Raw genomic sequence first — 10,445 nt, 5'->3', positions numbered from 1 at the left:
TTTCACTTACCATTATATCCTCTAGGTCCATCCATGTTGTTGCAAATGGCAAGATTTGATTCTTTTTTATGGATGAGTAATATTCCAGTATATATATATATATATATATATATATATATATATATATATATATATATATATGCCATATCTTCTTTTTTAAAAGTTTTTACTTAAATTCCAGTTGGTTTACATAGAGTGTAATATTAGTTTCAGGTGTACAGCACAGTGATTCAACACTTCCACACGATACCCAGTACTCATCACAGTGAGTGCACTCCTTAATTCCCATTACCCTCTTAACGCATCTCCCACCCATCTCCCCTTTGGCAACCATCAGTTAGCTCTCTATAGTCAGGAGTACATTTTCTGGTTTGTTTCTCTCTCTCTCTCTGTTGCCCTTTGCTCATTTGTTCTGTTCCTTAAATTCCACCTATGAGTGAAATCATATGGTATTTGTCTTTTTCTGACTGACGTATTTGTTCAGCATAATTCTCTATCTCCATTCATGTCATTGTTATTGTATATGCCATATCTTCTTTATCCATTCGTCTGTGGATAGACACTAGGAATGTTTCCATATCTTCGCTAGTATAAATAATGTTGCAATAAACAGCAGGATGCATATATCTTTTCAAATTAGTGTTTTCATTTTCTTTGGGTAAACACTTAATATGAAAATAACAAGATAATTTTATTTTTGGTTGGTTGGTTTTACAAATCCACACATCAGTGGAATTACTGGATCATATGGTAATTCTACTTGCAATTTTTTGAGCAACCTCCGTACTGTTGTCCACAGTGACTGCGCCAATTTGCATTCCCACCAACAGTGCCTGAAGGTTCATTTTCTTGCCAATGTTTGTAGTTTCCTGTAGCGGTTTTTTTGTTTTTGTTTTTTTTTTTTTTTGGCCGTTCTGACTGGTGTGAGGTGCTACCTCATTGTCATTTTGGTTTGCATCTCCCTGATGCTGAGTGATGCTGAGCGTTTTTTCATGTGTTTATTGGCCATCTGTATGTCTTCTTTGGAGAAATGTCTGTTCATGTCTTCTGCCCATTTTCCAATTGGATTATTTGTTTTTTGTTGTCATTTGTTTTCTGGTTGGTGTATAAGTTCTTTATATATTTTGGATATCTTGATATACAATTCTGTGTTCCGCTTTATGTTGCTTTAAATATCATCCATCCCTTGATAAGCAACATGTTAATGAAAACATACATTTCATTATAGAATGCATCATGATTTACTTGATTATTTCTATTTGGGGGCATATAAAGTTTTATTTCAATCTATTGCATATAATAAATTATTGTGCCTATATCTCAGTTACCAAATTATTCCATTAGAATAGATTACGAGTCAAATACAGATTCTTTCCTCGGTATCTTAATCATAGGTGAACTCATACCGAGCTACCTCCACTTTTAGTATTTATTAGGTCTACAAATGTGGTAGGAATCCTAAAATTTCCTGAGAATAATCAAATTTGAGAAGGAAGCTGGTAAAATCACAAAGTGGTTCTTCAAATGTGTTTCTTGGATAAACTGATGTCTAAAATTAAATTTGTCTCTATTGACATCTCTTTGTGGTAATTTGGGAATGGAAAGTACTATGTATCTTACCAAGAATAAGATTTTGTCATAACCATGATACAAGACATTTTATAACTAACTATTCAGACAGGGTTGTTGAATTTGAAAATGGATTCTAAAGAAATTGACAGTTATGTATATATAAAACTTTCTTGTATGCATGAAAGGAAATATCTGATTGTACTATCAAAATAAATCCTACATTTTATAACCATAAAAGATATAAGGAAACTGTCAAGTAATCAGTTCTGGCATTAAGAACATTTTTACAGCATGAAAAAATTGTAACAACATTTGGAATTATTCTAGGTAATTAAGAAGCTTCAGTGTCAAGAATATATCATTGGCCTGGACAGTGTGACTGGCAACAATACTTTTCCTACTGTCGAAGTTCTGAATGCCCTAAACAGGTCATCAACCCAAACCCTCCAAGTCATATATCAGGGTTGTAGTCTACATGAGATCTCAGACTGTGTTGTGTGCAAATGTACCAAACTGAAGTTGAGGATTAATTTTCTTATTAAGATAGCCTCCAATTCTTAAAATCTGTTGACTTGCCATTTCTGACATGATCCTATCAAGTTTATGCTTGTGGACTACCTCTTAGACTCTTTCTTTGTGATGATTGTATATTCATTGTGTTAGGTAACTCAGGCTATGGGTGTCATTTAAGCAGGGCAGAAGCCTGCTGGGTAGGGAAAAGTCAAGACATTTTCAAGAAGAAACCTGAATATGATGTTTGTATCTGTCACAACCGTGTAAATCAATTATGAAAGAATCGTCTCAGAACTAGTTCTCCAGTTGACTAAATCTACAAAAAAATCTGGTTAATTTTCTTATTTCTGCTCTCTGCTAACTTGTCATTATATAAATGTATTTCTCATAATCAAAATAATTCAACAAAAATGCTTTGAGCAGAAAAGGTACTTTAAAAAAGTTTGAAATTATTAATGGGGCTTCTTGGTGAAATGCCTTTGTTGTAAAAAAGATTTGAGACAGACAACATTTAAAATTATGATACTTTCAATTCTGCTGATTCAAAAATATTTTTGGCTTAATTTGAGATGAATATTTTTCTGTTAATTTATAAGTAGAATGAAATGCCATAATTTAATAAGTTACCTCTTCGATCTATTAGCAAATTTGCTTAGAGCTAGCCTAGGTCACCAGAATGACCTGCACAATTCATATATTGCATATACTCCAAGACACAAATAACAACCCCATAAACGTATAGTACAACATTCCCATCACTGTATGTGATAATGCTAAAGTTCATTTTAGCTATAAGTAATACTAAAATACTCTTAAGAGCTTGGTAAAAAAAAAAATGTTCTTAAATGCCATTTACAGTGAAGAATTTTTTTACTCTATAAAGTCACTACTGATATATTTTTCTCCTTCTCAGACCGATTTAATCAATTTCTATTTATTGATCATAAAGTCTCTACTATTTTTCTCCTTCTTGGACCGATTTAATCAATTTATATTTATTGATCATCACAGGTACCGCACTAAGCTCTGGGAAACAGGGATAGGACAGACACTATACCTTCATTGAGGAACTTAAAGTCTAATAGAAGAATTTTAATAGAGTGGCTAGTGCGAGGAAAGTTTTATGAGCATAAGGCAGGTATTCTTTGCCTGGGACAGGGAGCTTAGGGTTTTTCAGGAGGACTGAATTTCTGAGATAAGTTTCAAAGGATGATCCTAGAAAAGAAAGAAAGGAAGGTCATTTCAAGAAGAAGAAAGAGCATAGGCACAAGCAAGGTACACAACATTTCATACAGTGTTATGAAACTACAATTTAATGGTGCTTGAACACAGGTTGTGGGGTGGAAGTGGCAAGAGATGCTTCTCATTGTTGAGCAGGAGAAAAGTGGGTGGAGGACATCGAAGGACAAGGTGCAGAGCTTGCGTTCCATGTTGCATGGTAAGTAAGCATTGAAAACATTTAGTAGATGCATTAGATTCTATTGCTAGCCTGAAAAAGAAATTTGAAAATAGCCATCATGGAAAAAGAGATAGCAGCTGGGAAACTATGTAATACCCACACGGAAGATGATGAAGGTGAGTGCTAATATGAGGGAAAGTGAGTAGAAGATGAACTTGAGAAATATTTAGAAGGTGAAATTGACACGAGTTTGCATTTGATTGATGTTGATGTCTTATTGGGCAGACACAATGCAAAAAAAAAAATGTGGATGAAAGAATTTAAAGAAATTAAAACTAATCTAGTGAGATAATAATATTTGCAGTGTGTCTAAATATGTGGGTCTCAAACCTGGCTGCACATAAGAATTACCTGGGAGATTAAAAAAATTTGAGGCTTCATTCCCTCCTAAGACCAATTATATAAGAATCCCTAGTGATAGGATTCAAGCATGTGTATTTTTAAAAAGCTTCCCTAGTGGGGCGCCTGGGTGGCACAGTGGTTAAAGCGTCTGCCTTCGGCTCAGGGCGTGATCCCGGCGTTCCGGGTTCGAGCCCCACGTCAGGCTCCTCCTCTATGAGCCTGCTTCTTCCTCTCCCACTCCCCCTGCTTGTGTTCCCTCTCTCATTGGCTATCTCTATCTCTGTCAAATAAATAAATAAATAAATCTTTAAAAAAAAAAAAAAGCTTCCCTAGTGATTCTAATGTGTATGCAGTATTGAGCACCGTCTAAATCATTTTCCAGATGTGCTTTTGACTTATAAAACAAAAGAAGAGTAAAGGGGAAATGAAAATAATATTAAGAACTAACTATACCCTGTAGTTTTTATAGGAGGAATGTGAAACCCAGTGCATACTTTACATTACATGATTTTTGTAGGTAGACATTTTTACCCACACCAAAATTTGGGACATTGAAGTGAATTTCACAAGGTCATCCGGGTACTCAGCAGTACAGGACAGACATGAACCAAAATCTGTCTGATTCCACATTCCACAAACTAAAATTGCCTCTCTGCTCAACCTAAAGCCAGATAATTACATTACAATTTATTCTTGTAATTATTTTTTTAGATATACATGTTTTGAAGTGTTCTTCTTTTCTCCCTGTAGGATTTTGGTAAATTCTGTGTAAATATTTAATAAGCCGATCCAGCATATTTACATTAAATAGAAAAGTAGTCTTGGGGGAAACGAAAGTTTGGCTGATAAGGGAGTTAGTAAAAGTGAATGCCAACTCATGGGTTTTGTTTTGTTTTTTCAGAAACTTTAGAAACACAGAGAAGTTCAAAGAAGAACGTAGAAAATACCTTGTTCAAATCATCTGGAATTAATTGTTACTGACATTGTCAATTTCATGCCATATTTCCAAAAGAATGAAAGCTCTGTGAAATAAGGGATTTTGTTTTGTTTTGTTTTGTTCACTGGTTTCTTTACAGTTGGGGAACAATGACTTACGTACAATATGTGGTGTACTGAACATTCGGCATTTAATGTCCCCAGAGCTGTGTGCTTCATATTATCAAAACTCCATTTTCAGATTGCCCCAATATAACAGAAATTTCTCTAGAGTATATTGTGGAATAAATCTTCTTTACCATCTGTTGACTTTTCTGCTTCAGAAATATGGATTATATTTGATGTTGAATTTCCTTTGTCTTCCATATGCATTTCTTTATGTCTAACTGCTTAATCAATTTGTCACTTTTCATCCATATTCAATATGATTTTTAAAGTCTTTTTTAAATAATAATTCAGTTTTCTGTGCCATTGTACTAATCCTTACTGTTTTTAATTAACTTATTAACTCTTTAGTGGTATTTCCTTGGTTGTCAATATGTTTTCTTAAGTTTAGAATTTTACTTTTTATAATTATTTTGCTTTATTATCTCATCTTTAAGAACTCATGCTTTTATTTCATTGATCTACAGCATTTTTCGGGTTCCTTAAACTTTCCTATTATGATGTGTGTGTGTGTGTGTGTCTTTTGTTTCTATCTTCTTCTTTTTGTATGCTGTAGTATTTTAAATGCTTCCTGCTTTATATCTTTTCATCTTGTTCATGCTTGGGTGTTTTTATTCATATGCATTTTTTATGATTTTGATTTGATTTGATTTGATTTTCTTACTAGGTTAATTTTTTTTACACAGTGGTAGATTCCAAAAACTTACATGTTATATTCCATACCCTTATGGTGTGGATTGCTTTGCCAAGATTTAATTTCCTTCTTAGAAAATCAAACTCATTGCCTCTTTCCAAACTTCACCGTTTTCTCCCCAGCAGCCAGTTTCAAAAGTCCAAACATCTATAGACTTCCATGTAATTGGTTTATCGAAAATTTTGTAATATTCCTGAAAGTTCATAGATTTAGTCATCTCAACAGTGTGTCAATGCACGTAGGGATGAAATCTTCCTCTGGTTCTTTGTGCCAATCCTAAAGCATTTCCTCATCTCTTTGAGGAAATTTTTGAAGTTAATTATACTTTCCATCTTTTTTTTTTCTTTTTCCCAAACTATCTGTGTTCCATTTGGGAGAAAGAAACTTTTGAGACTTTTAATTTTAAATTTATTTTTTCTTCAGAGATGTGAATGTATATTACTAGTTTTAAGAGAAAGAACTAATTGAGACTGAGAAGTTAAGCTGTTGAAGAGTACAGGAAGCTACAGAAATTCTGTATGAACAGAAAATTAGATTAATAAATGTGAATGGATAGGAATAATTTCATACCTGATGTGAATGTAAGTAAATTTCTAGGAGAAGATGAGAAATGTGAGTAATTTGATGTTTTGTTGTTTTGTTTTTTTTTTTAAAGATTTTATTTATTTATTCGACAGAGAGAGAGACAGCCAGCGAGAGAGGGAACACAAGCAGGGGGAGTGGGAGAGGAAGAAGCAGGCTCATAGCGGAAGAGCCTGATGTGGGGCTCGATCCCATAATGCCGGAATCACGCCCTGAGCCGAAGGCAGACGCTTAACCGCTGTGCCACCCAGGCGCCCCTGATGTTTTAAAAATAAGATAAAAAATTTGGTGAGGAGAAAAATCAGGTTTTAGTAGGTGGTAGAATGAATTAAAGAAAAAGTAACCGGAAAGAAAATAACACATACAATTCTTTCCAGAAACTTCTTGATGTAGTTTCTACACCTATCTGTGCAGACAATACAAACTTCGTTCCTTTTTGTTTGTCTGATTCCATTTCCTCTTTCTCTCCCTCTCTCTTTCTCTCCCTCTTTCTCTCTCTCTCCTCACCGTTAGCCTGTTAGATGCTATCTGGAGGATTAGGAGGGCCAACAGCCTCTCTGCAAGTTGACGTAATATTAAGTGATATTGAAATTTTGCACCATAAACTCAATTATTCAACTGAACAGAGGGGAAGCATTACCACAGTTAAGAAAAAAATTGTTTGTATTTGGCCCATGTTTATGATATTGCTCAATGAAACAGTTACTCTGCAAAGTGTGCTTGTCCTAAATTATGCAACTAACTCTTGTTACCTGGACATAGGCCCAATTTCAGAGAAGAAACTCAAGAAAATCAAGAAAAGCTTGGAATTATATGCTACAATTATATGCAGCTTTGAGAACCACTCATCTAAGTCTTGTTACCTGGACCTAGGCTCTATAATGATAAGGTGAGAGTAAAAAATAAATTTAAATGTTCTTGGAATTATTAAGCAAGTCAGATATAAAAATCTTCACCCAAAAAACAAATTCAGGAAATGTTGGAAACAAGATAAATTTAGCTTTACATATTAAAAAGAGATAGTACAATTTATTAATGTAAGGTGTATAACAAAAGGTGCTCTGACTTTGGGAAGTTTTGAATATTTCTTGTTTTTCATCATAGGTAAAACTAATGTAATCACTTGTTTCAGTGATAATATGTGTAGAAAAGTAAGAATCACGTTTATCTCAACTATATAATGTCAGAATTCAGAAGACTGAGAAATGAACGTGTGCATTCATGTATTTCCTGTTACTGTTGTCTGAATTCTGGTTTTATCCTACTCTTAGGATGATTGAAAATATGATTAAGAAAAGTGAGGCATCATTGCTTGGTCTAGTGGCCCTGCATTTTTTTTAATGCCCTGCAGTGGATCTTTGCACCTAGATTTGTGCAGGGCTGATTTCCACGAGGGCATATTTGTTTTCTACATTTTTATTCCAGCATCTGGATAAGCCACAAGGCATTTAATGTGATCTCAAAACCATTCATCCAATGAAACCCCCCGTTGTGACAAACAATGAGAAGAGGGAGCTGTTTCTTAAGCTTGAGGCACACACATAAACTACTTGTCCTAAATTTTTCATTTGTGCGCAACGTGAATGATTCATTTAAAAATATTTTGTCAGTTTAAATTAATTCCCTGAATCAGATACAAGTGGAGTCTGCTTTAAAAATACCGTATTAAAAAAAAATAGAACACAAAAACACTGTTTTTCACAAGCTATCTGTGCACCCACTATGAAGTAACAACAGCTCATTTTTGTGTCTCTACGGGCACTATATGATGTATAAGGGAATAGATTGAATATTTGTGGTTGAGATGATTTTACCTGGTGTCTGGCACTACCAATACTTACCTTCTTTGTCTGGATACTGTATACATCAATGGCATGAAAAAAATGAAGAAATAATTGAAATAGTTTGGCTGAAAATTAGAGATGAAATGCTTAATCAGATAAATATGAAATAAATAATGTTTTTAATGTATTTGAGCACTCATTTACCATATTTCTGACATGGCTCCATATAAGATGAGTTTTATGATGAGGAAATACTTTGCAAATGGAAGAGGTTAATAAGCTTTGTGTGTAGGTCGTATGAAGAAAGTGGTAGAAAATTATTTCAGAGAGGAAACTCGAGAAGATCATGAAAAGCTTGGAATTATATGCTACAAAGTTTTATCGCATTTCTTTTTTTAGCAAATGGAGATTCACTAAACAGTTTCAAAACAGAAAAGTCACGTATATGGTTAAATTTACATTTTTTGATGGCTCTTAAGATGATAGATAGCATTGAGGACTAATATTGTTTTGTAGTGAGCCCAAAGGTAAAGAAACTAAGATATGGTTGTAACATTCCAGGTGAATTAATGAGGAGCCTAGGCAAGAGGGACCCTAATCAAAGGAGGGTTAAAGAAATAGAATCAAGTGGGCTTATTAACCATTAATTGAATAAGAGCGGTGTCTAGAATAACTCCAGATTTTTGGCCTAGGTAATAAAAGAATGTTATTACTATTAACTCTGATGAAAAATGGAAAGGTACCTGTGGAATATCATATGGAGATTTTTAGTGGTTTGTTGTATAGATCTGAAACACAAAGGCAGATGTTGAAGTGAAAACCAGCTTTGAGAACCACGCACCTATGAGTAGTAGCGAAATCCTGTGTCTTGCTGAAAAGGCTTATAGAGCAAACAAAACAAAACAAAAACAAAAACAAAAACAAAAAACCCCAAAACAATACAAAAACAAAAACAAAAAACTTAAATATGGACTCCCTTGATAATTGAATCAAAAATAGGAACATACCTGGATTTATGAAAATCCCAGACTTATCCCTCCCTCCCATTCTATATATCCATTTCCATTTAATTGTTGCCTGTCATACTATGTGATTTCCAAAATACCAGTCTCCTTCTTTGTGCTCTGCTAAGGACCATATTGCTTGAGTTTCAATTGCAAAGGCATTTGTTTCCTTTCATTCTGTAAATAGTGCTTCCCTGGGAACCTCTTCATAATTTTGATAGAAAGAGTACTTGTCCAAATGCACTGATTAATATTTCCCTGAAGTTCTTCTTTATTCATAAGTTAAGTTATAGTATCATATGGAGTCTTTTTCAGTGCCAGTTAGCAAAGAGTGATACACAGTATCACATAGGGTAAGTTATGTTCCTGTAACAAATCTCAGTGACTTAAAGGGAAAATATTTATTTCTTGCTCATGCTTCCTGCTGATACCCTGCCCCACATCATCCTCATAGCAGAACCTTGTGATGGCTCTCACATATCATTTCTATTCACTTTTATTGTCCAAAGCAAGTCACATAGCTAAGCTTGATGTCAGTGGGCCAAGGATATATCCTTCCACAAGAAAAGGGCAATAAATACATCAAACAATACTATCTGCCATATGTAATCTATGCTTATTTCTGTTATTATGCTATTAAAAATATCTCAACCACATCTCTTTTTCTACCTATTTTGTCCCTCTGACTAACTTCTTCTCTTCTTAAGAACAGAACATCCAGTAATTTTTTTTTAAGGGAGATACTATACATTTCCTCACTATCTACAACTCTAGTATGGCTTTATATTCTGGTAATTTTTTCCTTCACTATACTATTAAAGTTGAAAGACCCTGTCTCCTGGTAGACATAGCAAACAGAATCACATCACACGTTAAGTCATTGGTCTGAATTTCAGCAGTAATTCACCTTAGTTAAGTCTACTTCCAAGAGGGATAGAATTTCTCCAAGTTAGGGTCTGTCTAACCTTTTAAAAGATCACTGTCATGATGCCAGTTTAACTTTTCCACTGTTTGGTTTCTTCGGTGAGACTTTTTTAGTATGTATATGGTGCTTAAAATGCCCCTGCTAGGTTTAGCATGCAAGTAATATTCATGAGTGCCCTTTGCTTTTTTAATCTCTTTTGTGTGTGAATGTAAATATCTTTCCTACTTCATAGTTTCTTCTTAAATATAAAAATAACAGCAGTGTTCATTTCCTATTAGGTAACAGAATTGTCTAATTGATACTATTTTGTCATGGTATGGAGATAATGAGATCAAATATTCTTATGTTTATTCCTCAAGATAGAAAATACGTAAATTAATAGAAATATATTCTAAAAATATCATTGCCTCTTTTGCTAATTCAGTAAATTTCTAATTAAGTAAGTACTTATTTATATACTACCCCCAAA

Source organism: Ursus americanus, chromosome 35 (assembly GCF_024610735.1).
Source record: "Ursus americanus isolate L20-20 chromosome 35, mUrsAme1.1.p, whole genome shotgun sequence".
NCBI classification, from domain to species: domain Eukaryota; kingdom Metazoa; phylum Chordata; class Mammalia; order Carnivora; family Ursidae; genus Ursus; species Ursus americanus.
This window is presented reverse-complemented; position numbering follows the sequence as displayed.